Source organism: Capricornis sumatraensis, chromosome 4 (assembly GCF_032405125.1).
Source record: "Capricornis sumatraensis isolate serow.1 chromosome 4, serow.2, whole genome shotgun sequence".
Classification (NCBI taxonomy): domain Eukaryota; kingdom Metazoa; phylum Chordata; class Mammalia; order Artiodactyla; family Bovidae; genus Capricornis; species Capricornis sumatraensis.
Genome location: NC_091072.1, coordinates 132,904,227 through 132,928,946, shown reverse-complemented (window position 1 = coordinate 132,928,946; position 24,720 = coordinate 132,904,227). Strand labels below are relative to the sequence as shown.

The 24,720-nt window shown below is 36.7% G+C and overlaps 1 protein-coding gene and 1 non-coding gene across 2 annotated transcripts in view; one reads left to right on the top strand and one right to left on the bottom strand.

Annotated features, from left to right (window-relative positions):
• SLCO1B3 (solute carrier organic anion transporter family member 1B3) overlaps positions 1 to 24,720 on the top strand; it is an 81,194-nt gene that overhangs the window by 4,483 nt on the left and 51,991 nt on the right. The gene's annotated exons all lie outside the window — the stretch shown is intronic.
• Positions 17,231 to 17,337, bottom strand: LOC138079360 (U6 spliceosomal RNA). The gene has a single exon (XR_011144844.1). It is a non-coding gene; the product is annotated as a U6 spliceosomal RNA (small nuclear RNA).

Genomic DNA, 24,720 nt, shown 5'->3' with positions numbered 1-24,720 from the left:
TTGCTTTTAAACATGGGCAGTTATAGTGATTTCATTTGCACATGTATTCAAGATGACGACAAACTAGCTAAAGCAAATAAAGTTGCCTGTGTAGTCTCTTGAAGCATATTTGTAGAAAAGTTTCAAGTTAGCAAGTCATCAGTGTGTATAAAGTATGTTAATTGCAGTCCAATAATAAAGAACAGAGAAACAATCACAATAATAGTATATTGAGCACTTACTGTTATGCAAGACACTATTCCAGTGTTTTATTTTTTGTTTTTATTTTGGTTACACTGAATGTGTAATGATCCAACCAGTCCATCCTAAAGGAAATCAGTCTGAATATTCACTGGGAGGACTGATGCTGAAGCTGAAGCTCCAACACTTTGGCCACCTGATGCGAAGAACTGACTCATTGGAAAAGACCCTGATGCTGGGAAAGATTGATGGTGGGAAAAGGGGACGACAGAGGATGAGATGATTGGATAGCATCACCAACTCAATGGACATGAGTTTGAGTAAACTCTGGGAGTTGGTGATGGATAGGGAGGCCTGGTGTGCTGCAGTCCTTGGGGCTGCAAAGAGTCAGACACCACTGAGCGACTGAACTGAACCGAACGCTGGCTGTGCAGGCTTTCTCTAGTTATGGCCAATGGAGCTTCTCAATGTGGTGGCTCCCCTTGTTGCAGAGCTCTAGGTGTATGGGCTTCAGCAGTTGTGGTGCATGGGCTTAGTTGCTGCATGGCATGTGGAACATTCCCAGACCAGGGACGGAAACTGTGAGCCCTGCACTGGCAGGATTCTTATCCACTGTACCACCGGGGAAGCCCTCTTCTAGTGTTTCAGTTCTGCGTGCCTGTGTACTCAGTTGCTTCAATTGTATCTGACTCTATGTGACCCTAGACTCTTTGTGACTGTAGACTGCCAGGTTCCTCTATCCATGGAACTCTCCAGGCAAGAATATTGGAGTGCGTTGCCACGCCCTCCTCCAGGGGATCTTCCCAACCCAGGGACTGAACCAGCATTTCCTGCATTGCAAGTGGATTTGTTATCATGGAGCCACCAGGGAAGCCTCTTTTAGTTCTACTAGTGGGTGTATTAATTATCACAATTCAGTCAGTCATGTGCTATTATCTCCCTTTTCAGATGGAAAAAAAAAAAATTTAGGAGGTTAAATGACCTTCTGTAGGTCCCTAAGCTGGTAAGTGGTGGACCCAAGGTCTGAACTCAGGCAGCCTGAAATCCCATGATCTCAACTGTACTCCATGTTGCTAATGTATAAGTGAGTTTCCATAATATTAGTATCTTCAAGATGTTCTGGTAAGCATGGATTTATAAATAATCTTTTTATTTCTATACTTCCAAATATTCCCCTTCATACCAAACAATTCAGCTTCAAGCAAACATATGTCCCCACACACATACAAATGTACATGTTGTTTCTGAGGAGTGTATATAGATTCCGCATGTAGAATGTGTAAAAGTGCAAATAGATAGCAAATAATCTTGAATAACAACAGCATGGTTTGATTCTTTCTTACCCCTTTCCCTCAATTTTTGAGCAGAACCAAGTAAGTTATGAAAACCCTGCCAGTACACTGCTCATCTTTATACTTGTTTCTGTGCTTCAGATTTCTTGTACTGCTGTGTTATAATGAAAATTCTTTAAAAATATAAAAGTAATGCATCATCATCAAAAAATATAAATAACAGGGCAAAGGTAAAAGTTGTCTCAGTCCACCTTCATTCTTATTCCTTTTCCAGAAATCATTAGGATAACTATCCCATTTTTATCCACCAACAGAATCACTATCCCACAGCTTTCCTCTGGCTCATTGCCTCTGTCCTATTGCTATTTCTCAAGATGCACAGTGCAATTCTGACTTGGAGAAACTTGTACTTACTGTTTCCTCATCTGAAATGTTCTACTCCCATATCTTGCACTTTCATCTCACTCAAATCTCTGTTTAAATATTACCTCATCCCTGACCACCCCATATAAACGGTGGTGAAAAAAAAAATATATATATATATACACACACCATATATCACCCATATATATGGATAGCAGTTCCTATCCATAACTCTTCAACCAAACTGATTTTCCATAGCATTTATCGCCACTTGACACTGACATGCAAATGTACACATATGTATAGGTGTGTGTGCGTATCTATGTCCTTAATGGAATAAAACAACACAAATTTATTACAGCTGTGTAATAATTATACCATTCTAAAGTCAAGAAGTCTGAAATAGTTCTCACTGGGCTAAAACCAAGGATTTGGTAGGGTTGTGTTCTTTTCTGGAGACTCTAGAGAAAAGTTTATTTCCTTGTCTTTTCCAGTTTCTAGAAACTGTCCAAAGTTCTTGACTAATAACTCTCTTCCATATTCAAAGCTAGTGATGGTCAATCAAATATTTGTTACATTGCATCACATTGTTGTTGAATTTTCTGCTCTCTCATCCATGCTTAAAGGATGCTTGGGATTACACTGAGTTAACAAAGACAGCATATGACAATCTCTTCAAGGTCATCTGATTAGCAACCTCAACTCCATTTGCAAACTTAATATCCCCTTACCATGTTACCTAATATATTCATAGTTAGACAGAGAAATGGCATGCAAAGATGCCCAAGTCCTCATCTCCAAAACCTGTAAATATAATTCTTTCCTTGGAGGAAGTCATTTACCCTCTCTGTATCTAAGATTTTTCATCTGTGAAAGGGAAATAATAGCATCTGAGTGACGGAATTATGCTAAGAAATAAATCCACTAATGGAAGGGCAACAGTAAAACAATATCTGGTGTATAGTACTATCAGTAGCTAGCTACCTTTATTTTTATTGCTTCTCTGAGCTTTATTATTGGACAGCAATTAACATGCTTTATACACAAGGCCATCTTGCTAACTCAAAACTCCTCTCCAAATATGCTGCATCAGACCATGCAGGCAACTATACGTGCTTTGGCCAGGTTGTCATCACGTTGTTGTGCATGTGAGAATGAAGCCACTGTCCCTCCAGCACACTGAAATGTAAAGCTGGGTGGCTGATTTGAGACTTTCCTTCCTTTTATATATAGGCACTAATCACTATGAAATTCCTTCTTAGTACTGTATATGTACATCCCATATGTTTTGGTATGTTGTGATTTCAGTTTTGCTTGTCTTGAGATATTTTCTAAATTCTTTTTAGCATTCTTTGATCTACTGTCGTTTAAAAGGGTGTTGCAAATTTTCATGTATTTGTGAATTCTCCAGTTTTTACCCTGCTATTGATTTTTAGTTTCATTCCATTGTGGATAGAAAAGATACTTGGGATGAGATCAATCTTCTTAGATTTGTTACAATTTATTTTGTGGTGAAACATGCAAAGATATGTGTACACTTGAAAGCAATATGTATTTTGCTAGTGTTGGGTGGGATGTTTTGTGTATATCTTTTAGGTCAATTTGGTCTATAATGTTCTTCAAGTTATCCATTGCTTTATTATTTCTACTTACTATTTAAAATGAGGTATTCAAATTTCTACTATTATTGTATTACTGTTTATTTCTCCATTCAGTGTTTATATATTTAGGTACTCTGATGTTGGGGATAGAAAGATAGAGATATTTATTAAATCTTCCTGGTCAATTGACTCTTTCATTTTTAATATTAATGTCTTCTTTTGTCTCTTGTGACATTTTTACTTAAAATCTATTTTGTCTGAAGTAAGTACAGCCACTTTTGGTTACCTATGTCATGGAAAATCTTTTCCTGTCACTTCACTTTCAGTCTTTGTGTGTCTTTAGTTCTAAAGTGAGAAACTGAGAGTCTTATACATAGGGAATAGTTGAGTCTTACTTCTTTTTAATTTTTAGTTTTTTAATTGAAGTGTAGCTGACTCACAATATTATATTAGTTTCAGGTGTATAGCATAGAAACTTAGTATTTTGACAGACTATACTACGCTAGAACTTATTACAAGATAATGGATATAATTCCCTGTACTATATCTTATATCCTTGAAAGTGAAAGTGTTTAGTTACTCAGTCATGTCTGACTCTTTGCAATCCCATGGACTGTAGCCCACCAGGCTCCTCTGTCCATGGAATTCTCCAGGCAAGAATACTGGAGTGGGTCACCATTCCCTTCTCCAGGGGATCTTCCTGACCCAGGGATTGAAATAAGGTCAAATTCTATATCATCTGAGCCATCAGGGAAGACTTAGTGCTTATCTATTTGAGCAGCTGGTATCTCCTAATTTCATACCCCTAATTGTGTCCTTCCTCTTTTCCCCTTCACCACTGGAAACCACTAGTTCGTTTTCTATATCTGTGTCTTTTTCTGTTTTGCTATACAGAAAAAGCCTTTGTTTGTATTAATTTTTAGATGCCACATGTAAGTGATATCATACAATATTTGTTTTTATCAAATCATATTTCTAGGTCCATTCACATCACTATAAATGGGAGATTTTCATTCTTTTTTATAGTTGAGTAATAGTCCTACTATAAACATTGGGGTGCATATATCTTTTTTAATTAGTGTCTTTGATTTTTCTAGATATATACTCAGGAGTGGAATTGCTGGATCATATATTAGTTCTATTTTTAGTTTTTTTTAGGAACCTCCATACTGTAAGTGTCTGCACCAATTTACATTCCCATCAACAGCGTACAAGTGCTCTCTTTTCTCTACGTCATCACCAACACTTATTATTTGTAGTTGTTTTGATGATAGCCATTCTGACAACTGCGAGGTTATATCTTACACTTGTTGTTTGATGTGCATTTAACTGTTAGTGATGATGAGTATCTGCGCGTGTGTCTGTTGGCCATTTGTATGTCTTCTTTGGACAATGTCTATTCAGATCTTCTGCCAATTATTTAACTATTATTTTTTTAATATTGAGTTGTATGGGCTATTTACGTATTTTGGGTATTAACACCTTGCCAGTCATATTATTTTCAAATCCTATAGACTACCTTTTCTTTTTATCCATGGTTTCTTTTGATGTGCAAAGACTTAGATTTAATTAGATCGCATTGGTTTATTTTTGCTTGAATTTTTTTAGCTTAGGAGACAGATCCAGAAAAATTATTGCAATTTATGTTAAACAGTGTTCTGCCTATGTTCTCTGCTAGATGTCTTATGGTTTCAGGTCTTTATTCACCTCTTTATTCCTTATTGAGTTGTGTGTATATATATCTATATATCCATATTGAGTTATATATATACACACATACATTCAATGTGAGGAAATGTACGCATTTCGTCTTACATGTAAGTGTACATTTTTTCCAACACCACTTGTTGAGAGATTTGTCTTTTTTCCACTGTATATTCTTACATCCTTTACTGTAGATTAATTGACCATAGGTATGTGAGGTTTTTCCCCAGGCTCTCTATTCTGTTCTGTTGATGTGTATATCTGTTTTTTGTGGCAATACCAGGTTGTTTTGGTTACTATATCTTTGTACAGTTGTCTAAAATCTGGGAGAGTGACACATTCAGCTTTGATCTTTTTTCCTCAAGACTGCTTTGGCAAATTAGGGTCTTTTATGGTTCCATATCTATAATTATGACGGTTATAAAGCTGATAACAACAAATTTGATAGCAGAAAAGCTCTACATATTAAATTCTCCGGTTTCATATACTTTACATTACTATTATCACATTTTACATCTGTATATACTAACTTTTAAAATATTTGTATAATTATTTTTAAATATTATTGTCATTAATCTTTTACACTAGAATCAAAACTGGCTTGCCCACTACTATTATAGTGACACAGTATTCTGTTTTTGTCTCTATGTCTGCCTTACTAACAAGTTTCCTGCTTTCTGCTGCTATCATGTTGCTGCCTAGTATTCTTTTATTTCAACTTGAAGGTCTCCCTTTAGTGTTTCCTATAAGGGATGTCTGGTGTTGATGATCTCCTTCAGCTTCGGTTTGTCTGGGAGAGTTTTTACCTCTCTTTCATTTGGAAGGTTTCTTTTGCTCAGTATAGTATTCTTGGATGATATGGTTTGTTTTGGCTTTTTTCTGAGTTCTGTTAACATATCATTCCATTTCTCCTGACCTATGATGAAAAACTTGCTCTTAGTCTTCTGGGGGTTCCTCTTTCTATGACAAGTTTCTCTCCTCTTGATTCTTGTCTTTCTTTTTATTTTAATTATACCGTGCCTTCAGTTCAGTTCAGTCACTTAGTCATGTCCAACTCTTCATGACCCCATGGACTGCAGCACACCAGGCTTCCCTGTCCATCACCAACTCCCAAAGCTTGCTCAAATTCATGTCCATTGAGTCAGTGATGCCGTCCAACCATCTCATCCTCTGGAGTACCCTTCTCCTTCTGCCTTCATTCTTTCCCAGCATCAGAGTCTTTTCCAAGGTTTCAGTTTTTCACATCAGGTGGCCAAAGTATTGAAGTTTCAGCTTCAGCATCAATCCTTCCAATGAATATTCAGAACTGATTTCCTTGAGGATGACTGATTGGATCTCCTGGCAGTACAAGGGACTCTCAAGAGTCTTCTCCAACACCACAGTTCAAAAGCATCTGTTCTTTGGTACTCAGCTTTCTTTATAGTCCAACTCTCACATCCATACATGACTATTGGAAAAACCATAGCCTTGACTAGATGGACCTTTGTCAGCAGGATAATGTCTTTGCTTTTTAATATGTTGTATAGTTTGGTCATAGCTTTTCTTCCAAGGAGCAAGTGTCTTTTAATTTCATAGCTGCAGTCACAATCTGTAGTGATTTTGGAGCCCACGAAAGTAAAGTCTGTCATTGTTTCTATTGTTTCCCCGTCTATTTGCCATGAAGTGATGGAACCAGATGCTGTGATCCTAGTTTTCTGAATATTGAGTTTTAAGCCAACTTTTTCACTCTCCTCTTTCAATTTCATCAAGAGGCTCTTTAGTTCTTGTTCACTTTCTGCCATAAGAGTGGTGTCATCTGCATATCTGAGGTTATTGATATTTCTCCTGGCAATCTTGATTCCAGCTTGTGCTTAATTCAGGCTGGCATTTTTCATGATATACTCTGCATATAAATTAGTCAGGGTAACAATATACAGCCTTGATGTACTCTTTTCCCTATTTGGAACCAGCTTGTTGGTCCATGTCCAGTTCTAACTGTTGCTTCCTTACCTGCATACAGATGTCTCAGGAGGCAGGTAAGGTGGTCTGGTATTCCCATCTCTTGAAGAATTTTCCACTGTTTGGTATTACCCACACAGTCAAAGGCTTTGGGGTAGTCAATAAAGCAGAAGTAAATGCTTTTCTGGAACTTTCTAGCTTTTTTGATGATCCAACAGATGTTGGCAATTTGATCTCTGGTTCCTCCGCCTTTTCTAAAAGCAGCTTGAACATCTGGAATTTCACAGTTCACGTACTGTTGAAGCCTGACTTGGAGAATTTTGAGCATTACTTTGATAGCATGTGAGATGAGTGCAGTTGTGTGGTAGTTTGAGCATTCTTTGGCATTGCCTTTTTTGGGAATGGAATGAAAACTGAGCTTTCCCAGTCCTGTGGCTACCACTGTTTTCCAAATTTGCTGGCATATTGAGTGCAGCACTTTCACAGCATCATCTTTTAGGATTTGTAATAGCCTAATTGGAATTCCATCACCTCCACTTGCTTTGTTCATAGTGATTCTTCCTAAGGCCCACTTAACTTCACATTCCAGGATGTCTGTCTCTAGGTGAGTGATCACACCATCGTGGTTATCTGGGTCGTGAAGATCCTTTTTGTATAGTTCTTTTGTGTATTCTTTCCACCTCTTCTTAATCTCTTAGGTCTATAACATTTCTGTCCTCTATTGAGCCCATCTTTGCATGAAGTGTTCCCTTGGTATCCCTAATTTTCTTGAAGTGATCTCTAGTCTTTCCCTTTCTATTGTTTTCCTCTATTTCTTTGTATTGATCACTGAGGAAGGCTTTCTTATCTCTCTTTGCTATTCTTTGGAACCCTGTATTCAAATGAGTATATCTTTTCTTTTCTCCTTTGCCTCTTGCTTCTCTTTTCTCAGCTGTTTGTAAGGCCTCCTCAGGCAACCATTTTGCCTTTTTTGCATATTTTTTTCCTTGGGGATGATCTTGATCACTGTCTCCTGTATGATGTCATGAACCTCCATCTATAATTTTTCATACAGTGCCTTAGTGTGGCACATTACAGAGATATTCTTAAGTTATTTATCACTTTTTCCTCCCAGCATTCATATGTATTTAAATAATTAAGGAAATAGCTTATGCCAAAAGAAGTTCAAATTTTCATAAAGCTCTTTAACATTGGTAAGCAGAGCTGAAACAAATCACTTAGGCAACAACCAGTATATTACCAAAAACTCTGGATTATGACAATGAACGCATAGAATTTGGCTGAAATTAATCAAATCAAAATGTATGGACAAAAAAGAAATTTACAATGATAAAATCTGTTTAAAAAAAATAGAAAGGAATTAAACACAAGATAGTTTTCCAAAGTGAATTTTAAGGCAATACAATTGCCTAATTAGTACATAATAGAAAAGAGAAGAAATATATCAAATATCAAAAAAATTTTAAGTGATTTTTGCAATTATTAAAATTACATAAAGAAAAATTCAGTCAAATAGATCAAAATCAGAGACATCAAACACATTAGAAAGACATCAAAATAGTTATTAAAACATAAGCTTAATATTTAATAAAAATTAAATCTTTGGGCTAAGTATTAGATAGTGAAGTGAAAGTCACTCAGTTGTGTCCGACACTTTGTGACCCCATGGACTATAGTCCATGGAATTCTGCAGGCCAGAATACTGGCCTTTCACTCCTCCAGGGGATCTTCCCAACCCAGGTCTCCCGCACTGCAGGCAGATGCTTTACCAGCTGAGCCACAAGGGAAGCCCAAGAATACTGGAGTGGGTAGTCTATCCCTTCTCCAGCAGATCTTCCCGACCCAGAAATCAAACTGGGGTCTCCTGTACTGCAGGCAGATTCTCTACCAACTGAGCTATGAGGGAAGCCCAGGTATTAGATAAGCACTTTATAATATTTTTCACTCTATAATATACATGATTCTAACTTGGTTATAATATGTCTTACAGAAGTGGTAGGAATGGCTTTGGGATTTAACACTCTTCTTCCACTAGTGCAAAGAAAAAAAAAAATATATATATATATTTGCAGAGTGTGAATGGAGCAAAGTTTTAAAAACAAGTCATATTAATAAAAAGAAAAAAAGATAAATCTACAGTGGCCTTTCAAATTACATATATTTGGTGCATTGACAAATATTCACAAACACATCCATGAGCTCATGAACATAATTTCCTTTGAACCTTACAATGACCCTATAAAATAAATAAGCTAACTATTTTGTATTACCTTTTAATGGATTAGGAAACTGAAGTTCAGTGAACTGTGTAATTTTTTCATCTTTGTTGGGTTAGGAAATTAAAAACAAGACAACTGGATCTAGATCTTCTGATTGCAAAATACATTCTTTTTTCTTTCATCACATGCATACCAGGTAATCCATGAATAATTTTCTATCATTGCTAAGAAGGAAACAAAGTAGTGGGTAGGGGATATTAGAAGAAAGAAGAGGGAATTATGAGATATAAAGTCCATATACAAAATAAAGTCAGTGTTAAAACAAAGAGATACAGTATATCAAGAACTTATTTTTTCTGAAACATACCAATAAATTGTATTCCAGTCTTGTTTGGAAGTAGCATATTTAATCAATAATACTTCAGGTCAGTTCAGTCGCACAGTTGCATCTGACTCTGTGACCCCATGGATTGCAGCACCCCAGGCTTCCCTGTCCATTACCAACACCTGAAGCTTGCTCAAACTCATGTCCATTGAGCCAGTGATGCCATCCAATCATCTCGTCTTCTGTCATCCCCTTCTCCTCCTGCCTTCAATCTTTCTGAGCCTCAGGGTCTTTTCTAATAAGTCAGTTCTTTGCATCAAGTGGCCAAAGTAATGGAGCTTCAGCTTCAGCATCTTCATCCTTCAGCGTCAAGTGGCCAAAGTAATGGAGCTTCAGCTTCAGCATCCTTCCAATGAATATTCAAGACTGATTTCCTTTAGGATTGACTGGTTTGATCTCCTTGAGGTCCAAGATTCATTTAAAAATTAGACTAAACCTTATGGAAATTGAGATCTAATAATAATGCCATTCACAAAGCATTCTAGCTAGGAATTCTTCTAAGAAATTATACAATTTAAAGATGAGAAGAAAACGATAGACTTGTCTCAATAATACAAATAGCACAGTGATTTGAGATTATGTGTGTACTCATTTGTTCAGTTGTGTCCGACTCTTCACAACCCTTGGACCGAAGCCCACCAGACTCCTTTGTCCATGGGAATCTCCAGGCAAGAATACTGGAGCAAGTTGCCATTTCCTCCTCTAGGGGAGTTGCTGACCCAGGGATCAAACCTGCATCTCCTATTTCTCCCACATTGCAGCCAGATTCTTTACCCCTGAGCCATTGGGGAAGCCCAATTTTAGATTACAAATATTCTGACAGTAAGACTAATTGGGTGACATCAAAATCATGGTAAAGTCAGAGTCTCCCTTTTTCCATCCCCTTAAATCTGTAACCAGTAGAACACCCACAGCCTAGCAAAGCTGACTCTGCACAACACACCAGGATGCCAGAGAATCCATGCATCTGTGCATCCAAAGTTGAGTGGACTGGAATACATAGAAGAGGTGGAACTAGGGGATAGCAGAAGCAGTTCCTATTGTCCCAGACCCCCATTTATAGCTGCTGAGCCAACAGCCTCAGAGAATCTAATTGCATCAGGGGAAACAGTGCACATAGCTCCAGCCTCTCAGGCACAGCAATGCTCAAATCCATAGGAAATTGGGCAGGAATGGCAATAAGGTCTGTGATGATTTTCTCTAGCCTGGGAGGTGCCTACAACTCTGAGCCACACCTCCCACTCACAATAGGTGCACCCGTGAATCTGATAACTCTGAACACAGCCGAGGCACTTGTAAACCTACTTTCCAGTCTATGCTTTCCCTCTCTCTGTGGTGAAGAAGTCTTTGTGGTGAAGGAGATCCTGCCATTCCAGTGACCTACGTGGTGACACTGACAGCAGCAAGGCATCAAGAATCTGAGTCACAAGAAGGTGACAATTTTCTTAAAGTGATGGAGTATAGTGATCTAACTGAAAGAGAATCCAAAATAGCTGTCATGAAGAAACTGAATGAGTTACAAGAAAACTCAGAAAGGCAATTCAATAAGCTCAGGAATAAAATTAATGAACAGAAGGGACACTTTACTAAAAAAGAGCAAAATTCTTAACAAAAAAAATAAAAAGAGAGAGAGGGGTGGGCAGGCAATTCAAAACTCAATAAACAAGATGAAAAATGCATTAGTAAGCACTAAAAATAGAGCAGACAATATGAGAGAGAATTAGCAAGCTCAAAGGTGAAAATCTAGAAATGATATAGATAAAAGAGGTGAGATAATTAAGACATAACAAAAGGAGGAAATTCTTTGAGAAATATCTGACTCTTTTATGAAAGGAAATATTAGCATGATGGGTATCCCAGAAGAAGAGAGGGAAAAGGGAACAGAGCTTATTTAAAGAAATAACAGCTGAGAACTCACCAAACATGGGGCAGAAATTGGAAATGCAATGAAAAATATTCATTCTCTATGAAGCTAAGAGAATACCTAACTATCTCAACATTAAAAGATGTTCTCTAAGACACATTATATTAAAACTATCAAAAGTCAGTGACAAAAAGACTTTTAAAGGCAATTAAGAAAGACTAGATGGCAACCTACAAAGGAAAGAAGGTTTCTTAAATTACAGAAGTTACAGGCCAGGAGAGAGTGAAATGATATTTTCAAAATGAAGAAAGCCTGTCAGCCAAAAATATCCTATCTAGCTAATGATAACTTCTAGAAAGTTATCATTCAGATATGGAGAAATTAAGAGTTTTCAAGACAAACTAGGGTTGAAGGACTTCATCAACACTAGACCTGCCTTATGAGAAACACTGAAACTCTTTTACGAGAAAGAAAAAGTCTTTTACCAAAAACAAAAAGTCAAAGGTACATAACACTGAATAAGGTGATAAATAGAGTCTGAAAATTGCAACTACATATCAGAAGAGAATTTTAAACACCTCATTATAGAATAAAGGTTAAAGAAAAAAAGTAATACAAATGACCATAGCTCCTTAAATTGGTAACAAACTCACAACATAAAAAGGGATAATTTGAGATAACAGAAATATAAAAGTTGAAAAGATGGGACTTATATAAGCAAATGAAGATAAGGTGCTATCAGCAGAAAAGGATTATGTTATCTATGAGATATTTTATATGAAGCTCACGGTAACCATGAAACATAAGTCTAGAGCAGAGACATAAAACATAAAAAAGAAGAAACAGAAAAACCTGATTAAAAAAAAAAAAAACCTACCAAACTAAAATGATTGACAGAAACACAAACAGAAAAAAATGGAGATATAGACAAATCAGAAAACAAAAGACAAACAGACAGTACTGAGTCCTCATTTATCTATAATCACCTAAAGGTAAATGGGTTGAATTCACCAATGCAACAAAACACAGGGAGGCTTTGTTGTCAGTTGTTCGGTCACTCAACCGTGTCCGACTCTTTGTGACCTCAAGGACTGTGGCATGCCAGGCTTCCCTGTCCTTCACCATCTCCTGGAGCTTCTTCAAACTCATGCCCATTGAGTCAGTGATGCCATCCAACTGTCTCATCCCCTTCCATGCATTCTCCTCCTGCCTTCAATCTTTCCCAGCATCAGGGTCTTTTCTAATGAGTCCGCTCTTCGCATCAGATGGCCAAAGTATTGGAGCTTCATCATCAGTCCTTCCAATGAATATTCAAGATTGATTTCCTTTAGGATTGACTGGTTGGATCTCCTGGCAGTCCAAGGGACTCTCAAGAGTCTTCTCCAACACCAGAGTTCAAAAGCATCAATTCTTCAGCGCTCAGCTTTCTTTACAGTCCAACTCTCATGTCCATACATGACTACTGGGAAAATTATAGCTGTGACTAGATGGATCTTTGTCAGCAAAGTAATGTCTCTGCTTTTCAATATGCTGACTAGGTTGGTCATAGCTTTTCTTTCGAGCAGCAAGCGTCTTTTAATTTCATGGCTACAGTCACCATCTGTAGTGATTTTGGAGCCCAAGAAAATAGGCTGTCACTGTTTTCATTGTTTCCTCATCTATTTGCCATGAAGTGATGGGACCAGATGCCATGGTCTTAGTTTTTTTAATGTTGAGTTTTAAGCCAGCTTTTTCACTCTCCTCTTTCACTTTCATCAAGAGGCTCTTTAGTTTCTCTTCATTTTCCGCCATAAGGGTGGTGTCATCTGCATATCTGAGGTTATTGATATTTCTCCTGGCAATCTTGATTCCAGCTTGTGCTTCATCCAGCCCGATATTTTACATGATGTATTTTGCATATAAGTTAAATAAGCAGGGTGACAATATACAGCCTTGATTTACTCCTTTCCCTATTTGGAAACAGTCTGTTGTTCCATGTCCAGTTTTAACTGTTGCTTCTTGACCTGCATATAGATTTCTCAGGAGGCAGTAGTCTAAGATAGTCTGGATGGATTTAAAAATAAATCCCAACAATATGCTCCTTCCAGGAGACTCATCTCAGCTCTAAAGACAAACATGGGCTTAAAATGAATGGATAAAAGATGATACTTCAAGCAAATAGCAGATAGAAAAAGCAAGTGTAGCCATACACATATCAGACAACATGAATTTCAAGCTAAATAAAATAACAAGACACTAAGATAGGCATTATACAATGATAAAGGAGACAACTCATAAAGGAGACATAATAGTGATGAATACATATGCACTTACAATAGGAGCAACAAAATATAAAAGCAATTATAAAAAGACTTAGAGAGAATTTGAGGGCAACACAAAAATAATGAGACTTTAACACCCTGCTTACATCAATGGATTCATCATCCAGACAAAATACCAACAAAGAAACAGCAGTCTTAAATGGAACATTAGGCCAGGGAATTTGACAGATTTGTTTGGAACATTCCACCAAAATGAAGCAGAATACACATTCTTATCAAGAGCACATGGAACAGTCGCAAGGATGAACCACATGTTGGGATACAAAACGCTAAATTTAAGAAGACTGCAATCATATAAAACATTTTTTTCCCAATTACAATAGCATGAAACTATAAACCAAAGCTGGATAAATCACAAATATTGGAGAGTAAACAATATGCTACTGAACAACTTCAATGAATACCTCAAAGGAAAAAAATTCAGACAGATGAAAATAAAAATATAACATACTAAACTTTATGGGATGCAACAAAAGCTGTATCAAGAGAGAAGTTTTTAGCAATAGAGGTCTATTTTAACAAATAAGATATATATATCTAGAGAGATATATATAGATATATACATATATAATCTCACATCTAAAGGAACTAGAAAATGAAAACCAAATGAAGCCCAAAGTCAGTAGAAGGAATGAAATAATAAATATCAGAGCTGAAATAAATGAATCGGACCAGAAAAGACAATAGAAGAGACTAATGAATCTAAATGCTTGTTTTTTGAAAAGATAAACAAATTGACAAGTCTTTAGCTTAACTCACTACAGAAAAAGGAGGGAAGACATAAACTCAGAACTGAAGAGGAGAAATAATAACAGATACCCCAGAAGTAAAAAGAATTATGAGAGAATGTTATGAACAGCTATTTGCTAACAAATTGGACAATCTAGAAAAGATATGGATAAATTCTTAGAATCATGCAACCTTCCGTGACTGAATTGTGGAGAAATATTAATTGTGAACAGACTGATCATTAGTGAAGAGATTAAAATAGTAATCAAGAAAGTCCCAAAAACAGACATCCAGGAGCAGACAGCTTTAAAAAGCAATTCAAAATGGATCAGAATTAAATGTAAGAACTGAAATCATAAAACTAGAAGAAAAGATAGGCAATGTACTCTTTGGCATTGGTCTTAGCAGTACTTTCTGGATATGTCTTCTCAGACAAGGGAAGCAAAAGCAAAAATAAACAAACAAAAGATCTTCTGCACAGTAAAAGACACCATCATCAAAAAAAAAAAAAGAAAGAAAGAAAGAAAAGAAAAGGCAACCTACCGAATGAGAGAAGATATTTGCAAAGCATATGTCAGATAAGGGGTTAATATCCAAAATATATTTTAAAACTCACAGACAACAACAACAATACAACCAATCTCATTAAAAAAAAAAAATAGGCAGAGGAGCCAAAATGCATTTTTCCAAAGAAGACATATGATGGCCTTTGAAAGGCCATATATACATAGATACAGAAAGGTACACTGAAAGATGTTCAACATCATTAATTATTTGGGCAATGCAAATCAAAACCATAAGGAGATATATCACCTTACACCTGTCAGAATCTATATCATTAAGAAAAAAAATAAGCCAAATGAGAGATAACAAGGATGTGATTTAGGATGATAAAGAGATGAAGGAAAAGTGTGTGAGTATATCAGATCCAAGAACTGTTTTGCTTTTCATGTGTGAAATACTTGCATTTCAATTACAGTACTGCTACATTTTTAGCTTTACTCCTCTGGTTAAATAACTTTGCATGTCTAAAGTTTATTATTCTTATTCTGAAGACAGAAATGCATGACAGGCAAGGATTTTGTGAGCATTATAAATAATACTTGTAGAATACCTGGAACACATCCTAGCAAATATTAGCTTCCAGATAATAATAAATAATTATTATATTATTATATTATATAAATATTATTATTTTATCTGGAATAAATAAATAAATAATAAATAAAACATAAATTGTTTTCATGTCCTTCCTGCATTAATTGGAAAAAGAAATATCTAGTGAATGAGGAGAAACTAAGTTTTCTGTAGGGTGTCAGATGCAAACCTTCATCTTTATCTCTGCTATTAAACATTTTTCAAAGGATATATTGACTCTTTACAGTTTCTGTTTAAGAAAATTTGGATGTATACTAATATCTATGTCATAAGAAAGCACAGATTACAAAGAGAGTACATATACATCTATTCAGAAGATGTGGTATAAATTAGCATCTTTATTATGCATATTATTTTGGATAGTGCATTTTTCTCATTTTTATAGCTTCTTTTCAGTTTTTTTGGTGTGTGAAATGTTCTGCTTCTTTTCCTTCATTCTGAGATACTTTCCTCTACATCAGAGTGCCCAGTGAGATTAGTTGCTTTAAAATTCTTGTCCAGCAATACTAACGTATGTGTTAGTTACTAACATAATCTAAGTGCTGGACTTGGTTCATTGTTAATTTTCTTGAGAATTGGCTACATTTTCCTGGCTCTTCATGTGTTGGTAATTTTGGACATTGTTATATTCTTCCAAGGTCTGTTGATATTTTTTGTTTGTGTTACAAGGCAATTAAGTTTGTTGACCTGAAATTGCAATGTCTATCTCTTAGGAAATAGTTCAAATCTCAGTTCAATTACCTTATCCTTAGCTGACTAGCTTAAATTGTTCAGAGGTCAAATATTTGGAGTGTTTACATATAGAATTTAAGGCCCCCATTCTCTGGATCTCTCCTTTATGAGATTCTCCCCTGAATTTATTTTTCAGATTAGACCAATATTTATTGCAAAAATACAAGCAGGTTTTCTGATCCAAGTGCTTTGGCTCCTCTGATGCAAGGGTGTATTTGGATAAAAAATTGAGAGTTTAAGATAATACAATTCCAATCATATGTGTATACATATACATCTCTAAAATTTATGTTTATATGCTGGGTCTTCATTGCTGCAGGGGTTTTTCTCTAGTTGCAGTGAGTGGAGGCTACTCTCTAGTTGTGTTCATGGGCTCCTCATTACAGTAGCTTCTCTTGTTGTGTAGCACGGGCTCTGGGGCACGCGGGCTTCAGTAGTTGCTCCGCTTGGGCTCAGTAGTCGTGGCTCCTAAGCTCGAAATCATGAGCTCAGTAGTTACGGCACATGGACTTAGTTGTTGTAAAGCGTGTGGGATCTTCCTGCATAGAGGATCAAGTCTGTGTCTCCTGCATTAGCAGGCAGATTCTTTTACCACTGAGCTACCAGGGAAGCCCCTGCATATACATTTTGATCAGAACATTACACTGATGACCTACAGGCTTTTTTTTAATTGCAGGCAAAATGTTCATTTCCTCTTGTCTATCCACACTTTAATATATTTCATAGACTTTGAGAAGTATCATAAAAAATATGGAACCCTTCACACACCTGCATGTCATCCTTGCACAGGGACCATACTTATCTTCTCTGTATTGTTCCAAATTTAGCATATGTGCTCCCAAAGCAAACACTCTTCCCTAAATTTTAATCTAAACTCTTTTTTCTCATTCTTCAGGTCAAAAGTACTGGGATGTTTTTTGAAAGAATTTTGACTTTTCTGAATAATGCTAACTATGGCCTCACCTTAAAGCCTATAAGAAAAAGAAACTAATCTTAGGTGTCTCCTTATAAGTGTCAACTCCTCTCCAGAATCTGACAGCTTTTTTGGCTCTCCCATGTTTGGGGGTGTTTTTTTGTTTTCCCCTCAGACTTTGCAGGATCAGTCCAGTGGGAACTTATTCAGCTACATTGGAGAACTAAATGTTTAAAAATCACCCTCAGCCTGCTGAGGGTACTTAAGAAGAATAATGCGAAAAATAAGATTTGATTCATGGAAATGGAAACACATCTTGGCTTTATTGAGGAATAAAAAAAAAAGAGAGAGTTATGGAAAAGTTGTGGAGCAGGAATAAGTTGTTAATGTAACAAGCCTGAATATGGATTTAACTGTACAGTTATCCACTGGTAAATCTCAAAACTGTGTCCGTACAAAACTCTCTCTTGAGCACCAAACCTGCCTTACCTGTGGGTCTATCAGGTAGAAGTTTATTTTTAGACATCTCAATTTTTTGTGAAGAGATGGTTTCATTGTCTTCCCTAAGATTTCTCTTTTTCTCATCCCAAGTAATAGTATTACTACATAAAATGAAGCAAACTATAAGACAAAATTAGAATACTTATATTCTGTTATTTCCACATTTTATTAGTTCTCCTCTTAAACTTCTCCCAAGCATGTCTGTAGCCTTCTGTTCCCCTCTTCCCATCTCTGTTCATCTTTCTTTCTGAAATCAGCTTCTGAACTAATTTCTTTGCCATAAATTCATCTTCCTCATGACTACAGAACTAGCCCTCTAAAATTTAATTTCCTTAGGTCACATTTAAAAATGCAGATTGATCTCCCAGCGGTTGACGTATTTCTATCCTTATATTTCACCCACAGATATTCTTTTTGTTTTGCAAACGATCTGTGTTCTTCCACTACTCTGGGCTTTCTGTGAGTTTCTTGCTTTGTTTAAAATGTTTATTTCTTTTTCAGTTTCTAAGCTTCTTTTACTCCCTAAAGAATTCTTTCAAATGTTACCACATTTATAGGAACATTGATCCTTGCAGATAGAATTAACTACAGTCCTGTATACTCATAAATTTATACATGTATAGCAATTGCAGTACTCATTACATTATTATACTGGCATTATTTGTCTATTGGGTGAGGAATACGTTAATTCTTTGGGGGCAATTATTATGTCTTAATTGTTTTTACTTCCCCTCTTATCCTGTGTCTTTTTCCAACTCCAAGGCTTAGTGGAGTTAATTACCATACTGTAGTTTCTCAACAAATGTTTGCTGAGTAAATGAATTGAGGTTCAAATGAGTTTATGTTGTTGATTATGGCTGTACACATGGCAATGTGGAAACTTGGAACTGCCGCTGACCTTAATTCTAGAGCTTTTGCCATAATAAACAAAGGACTGTCCTGCCACTTCAGTTCAGTTCAGTCGCTCGGTCGTGTCCAACTCTTTGCAACCCCATGAATTGCAGCACACCAGGCCTCCCTGTCCATCACCAACTCCCGGAGTTCACCCAAACTCATGTCCATCAAGTCGGTGATACCATCTAGCCATCTCATCCTCTGTCGTCCCCTTCTCCTCCTGCCCCCAATCCCTCCCAGAATCAGAGTCTTTTCCAGTCAGTCAACTCTTCTCATGAGGTGGCCAAAGTATTGCAGTTTCAGCTTTAGCATCAGTCCTTCCAAAGAATACCCAGGACTGATCTCCTTTAGAATGGACTTGTTGGATCTCCTTGCAGTCCAAGGGACTCTCAAGATTCATGCAGATGTATGGCAAAACCAATACAATATTGTAAAGTAATTAGCCTCCAATTAAAATAAATAAATTTCTATTTTAAAAAATTTTTAAAAAGAGTCTTCTCCAATACCACAGTTCAAACGCATCAATTTTCAGCGCTCAGCTTTCTTCACAGTCCAACTCTCACATCCATACATGACCAATGGAAAAACCATAGCCTTGACTAGACAGACCTTTGTTGGCAAAGTAATGTCTCTGCTTTACAATATGCTATCTAGGTTGATCATAACTTCCTTCCAAGGAGTAAGAGTCTTTTAATTTCATGGCTGCAATCACCATCTGCAGTGATTTTGGAGCCCCAAAAAATAAAGTCTGACACTGTTTCCACCGTTTTGCCATCTATTTCCCATGAAGTGATGGGACCGGATGCCATGATCTTCATTTTCTGAATGTTGAGCTTTAAGTCAACTTTTTCATTCTCCTCTTTCACTTTCATCAAGAGGCTTTTTAGTTCCTCTTCACTTTCTGCCATAAGGGTGGTGTCATCTGCATATCTGAGATTATTGATATTTCTCCCAGCAATCTTGATTCCAGCTTGTGCTTCCTCCAGCCCAGTGTTTCTCATGATGTACTCTGCATATAAGTTAAATAAGCAGGGTGACAATATACAGCCTTGACATACTCCTTTTCCTATTTGGAACCAGTCTGTTGTTCCATGTCCAGTTCTAACTGTTGCTTCCTGACCTGCATACAGGTTTCTCAAGAGGTAGGTCAGGTGGTCTGATATTTCCATCTATCTCAGAATTTTCCACAGTTTATTGTGATCCACACAGTCAAAGGCTTTGGCATAGTCAATAAAGCAGAAATAGATGTTTTTCTGGAACTCTCTTGCTTTTTCCATGATCCACAGTATGTTGGCAATTTGATCTCTGATTCCTCTGCTTTTTCTAAAACCAGCTTGAACATCTGAAGTTCATGGTTCACATATTGCTGAAGCCTGGCTTGGAGAATTTTGAGCATTACTTTACTGGCATGTGAGATGAGTGCAATTGTGCTGTAGTTTGAGCATTCTTTATTTCAGGTAAATGCTGACTTTACCTTTTATCTCAGTACTAGTTGTGTCTTTCTGCCTGTGATATTTTAAAATGTATTTGATAATTGTGAATATTTGTATTTCTGTTCTGAAATCTCTCAATCTTAAATTCTCTATCCTCATGGCATCAGTCTTTTAATATTTTTCATTGAAGAAATTAGTTTTTTTGTTATGTAATTATTTATGTTCTAAGAATGTCACCATACCGTTCTTTCTCTGAACTTCAGCCCCACATTAAGAACATGGCTAAAATGCTCACGGCTCAGGTTATAGTTAGAATAAGAGAAAGCACATTTATAAATCTATCTATAGTAACTCATTCCATATCCTTCTAAAATCCAGTTTATGAAGAATCCTGTTGTAGCCCGTGTGTTTGCACCTGTTATTATTTTCTTCTTTGTAAAACCAATTTAGAATTATATCATGCAAATTTTGATTTTTATGAATCTCTTGTTTTGAGCTAATCTTCCTTTTAAGATTGAAAATAAGCACATTGCAAAACCTTTTTCAGAACTTTTAGAAAGCTGCTCTTATATAGAACAAGTTTTACTTCTGGTCACACTTATATCTGCTTTAATGAGATAATGTCCTGTTACTTTCTAAAACCCCTTCTCTTTGATTGTACCAATTAGAGCTTTGATGATCAGGACTTAGATAAGAGTTTGCCTCAGTATTTCTTTAATAATCAATAAATCATTTTGTCAGTGTGCTCATTACTGATTCTGCAGCAACTCAAATAGTGCCTGACAAAAAATGTGTTTGGCTAAATGATCAGAGTTCTATTTTTAACTGAATGAATTTACAGCCAAAAGCTGAGTGATGACAGCTCACAGTGATAATAAAATCAGACATTTATCAATGCTTATTACATGCTAAAAATTTTATGTATATTATTTTAATTAATCTTCATAATAATTTTATTGTAATTATCTCCATCTAAAAGCTGAAAATCTAAAATATGAGAGGTTTCACTGCATGTAAACTGTATACCATACAATTTATTCAACAACCAAAAACCGTTTATGGAGTACATACTCATAATGTGTCAGGCATCTGAGTTTGATAAAAAGCCTGATAACATTTTTTTTTCTATTTATTAGAGAAGGAAAGGTATAACTTGACTTTCAGTTCAATACAGCACACTGTGAATAATAAGGCTGAAGCCATGTCCTCCTCCCTTCAATTTTAATAAAAATGTAAAAGATTTTAAAAGCAACTTGTGGATGTGCTAGAAAACAAGAAGAGATACATTGTGTAAATCAGAAACTATAAGAGTTTTTGAAAAACTAAGAAGGAAAAAGAATTAGGCTAAAGAAAGAAATCACATTCTAATATAAGTGCAGGAGAAGAGAGCTGAAAAAATATGGACGTGACTCCAAGGGTGCTTCAAACGCAAAAGCCAGTGATCATGGGATCAAGACAGGTCCCAGAGACAAGCAGCAGGCATCTGTATAGTGTGTTCCACTCATTCAGTCAGAGAAAACATGCCTCTTTCCTTGTTTAACTTTCATCTGATTGTCAAATTACCCTCCCACCCCAACTTAGTCCAAGCAGCAAGCTGCAGAGGCAACTATCCTGAGCAGGAAAAGTGAGTGTAGGTGGATGCCTGGGCATATGGAGCTGAACAGTGTCTCTAGCGGCTGCTGACACCCATGGAGAAGTGAAGGCCAACATGCAGATGAACTATTGATTTGTTGTTTCAGTCACTACAACATGCCTGACTCTTTTGCGACCCTGTGGACTGTAGTCCGCCAGGCTTCTCTGTCCATTCAATGCTGGAACAGGTTGCCATTTCTTTCTCGGGGAGATCTTTTTGACCCAGGAATCAAACCTGGGTCTCCTGCATTTACAGGCTGATTCTTTACCACTGAGCCACCCTGCTGCCAAAGACTGCTGCCTCTTCATCCCAGAAAGGCTTCACAAGGACTGAATATCCAAAGACATGGAAAGGGAGCTTCCATATGCAAAACAAAGCAGGCAGGCAAGAATCACCAGATATTTTATCTACTTCACCACTCTTGAAAAGAGGCAACAAACTCAATAAATTAAAAAATTCACCCTTGACTGTACATACACACACACACACACACAGGTACACACACATAACTGTGTATATGTACATATACATATCTATAAGATTTATTTACTTATAGTTATATATATTTATAAAAAGAACAGAACTTTAAAATTAGTAAAGGGTAGGGGAGAGGAATGGAGGAGGAAATGCTCACCAGGAAGTTCTACATCTGTATAAAATTTCATATATCAGGGGATGACAAAAGTGAAGAGAAGTTACAGGGGGGAAAAATGAATCTATGTAGTAATGTGCCTCTATCTGTCAGCCACAGTGACAGTTTGAATATATCCAGTAGTACATGTTACTTCTCTCAGCAGAAAGCTACCCACATTTTTTAAATGGGAAAATACACTTTTTATAGTTTTAAAAACATATGATGATAAATTTATTGTCTTAACCAATTTTTAAAGGTACAGCTCAGTGGTGTTAAGTATCTTTGTGTTGTTTACAACAAATCTCTAGATTTTTTCATCTTGCAACACTGAAATACTTACTAAACACTAACATTCTGTTGTCTTCACCTGGTTTTGGGGACCCATATTTTGCATTTATGATTTTGGTTACTTTAAATACTTTACACGAGTGAAATCATACAGTATTTGTTCCTTTATGACTGGCTGACTTCACTTAGCATGTCTTTGAGGCTCAGCCATGTTGCAGCATGTGATAGGATTTCCTTCCTTGTAGCAAAAAAAGAGAAAAGAAAAGAAGAGAAGCGAAAAGCAAATAAGAAAAAGAAAGATATACCCATATGAATGTGGAGTTCCAAAGAATAGCAAGGAGAGATAAGAAAGCCTTCCTCAGTGATCAGTGCAAATAAATAGAGGAAAATAATACAACGGGAAAGACTAGAGATCTCTTCAAGAAAATTAGAGATACCAAGGGAACATTTCATACAAAGATGGGCTCAATAAAAGACAGAAATGATATGGACCTAATAGAAGCAGAAGATATTAAGAAGAGGTGGCAAGAATACACAGAAGAACTCTACAAAAAAGATCTTCATAACCCAGATAATCATAGTGGTGTGATCACTCACTTAGAGCCAGAATCCTGGAATGTGAAGTCAAGTGGGCCTTAGGGAAGCATCACTATGAACAAAGCTAGTGGAGGTGATGAAATTCCAGTTGAACTATTTCATATCCTAAAAGATGACGCTGTGAAAGTGCTGCACTCAATATGCCAGCAAATTTGGAAAACCTCATTGGTGGCTATAAGACTCGAAAAGGTCAGTTTTCACTCCAATACCAAAGAATGCTCAAACTACCACACAACTGCACCCATCTCACACGTTAGCAAAATAATGCTCAAAATTCTCCAAGCCAGGCTTCAGCAATATGTGAACTGTGAACTTCCAGATGTTCAAGCTGGTTTTAGAAAAAGCAGAGGAACCAGAGATCAAATTGCCAACATTCACTGGATCATTGAAAAAGGAAGAGAGTTCCACAAAAACATCTATTTCTGCTTTATTACCTATGTCAAAGCCTTTGACTGTGTGGATCACAATAAACTGTGGAAAATTCTGAAAGAGATGGGAATACCAGACCACCTGACCTGCCTCTTGAGAAACCTGTATGCAGATCAGGAAGCAACAGTTAGAACTGGACATGGAACAACAGACTGGTTCCAAATAGGAGAAGAAGTACATCAAGGTTGCATATTTTCACCCTGCTTATTTAACTTCTATGCAGAGTACATCATGAGAAACACTGGGCTGGAAGAAGCCCAAGCTGGAATCAAGATTGCCGGGAGAAATATCAATAACCTCACATATGCAGATGATACCACCCTTATGGCAGAAAGTGAAGAAAAACTAAAGAGCCTCTTGACGAAAGTGAAAGAAGAGAGTGAAAAAGTTGACTTAAAGTTCAACATTCAGAAAACTAAGATCATGGCATCTGGTCCCATTACTTCAAGGCAAATAGATGGGGAAACAGTGGAAGCCATGTCAGACTTTTTTTTGGAGGGGGCTCCAAAATCACTGCAGATGGTGACTGCAGCCATGAAATTAAAAGACTCTTACTCCTTGGAAGGAGAGTTATGACCAACCTAGCATATTGTAAAGCAGAGACATTACTTTGCCAACAAAGATCCATCTCATCAAGACTCTGGTTTTTCCAGTAGTCATGTATGGGTGTGATAGTTGGACTATAAAGAAAGCTGAGCATGGAAGAACTGATGTTTTTGAACTGTGGTGTTGGAGAAGACTCTCGAGCGTCCCTTAGATTGCAAAGAGATCCAACCAGTCCATCATAAAGGAGATCAGTCCTGGGTGTTCATTGGAAGGACTGATACTAAAGCTGAAACTCCAATACTTTGGCCACCTCATGCAAAGAGTTGACTCATTGGAAAAGACCCTGATGTTGGGAAAGATTGAGGG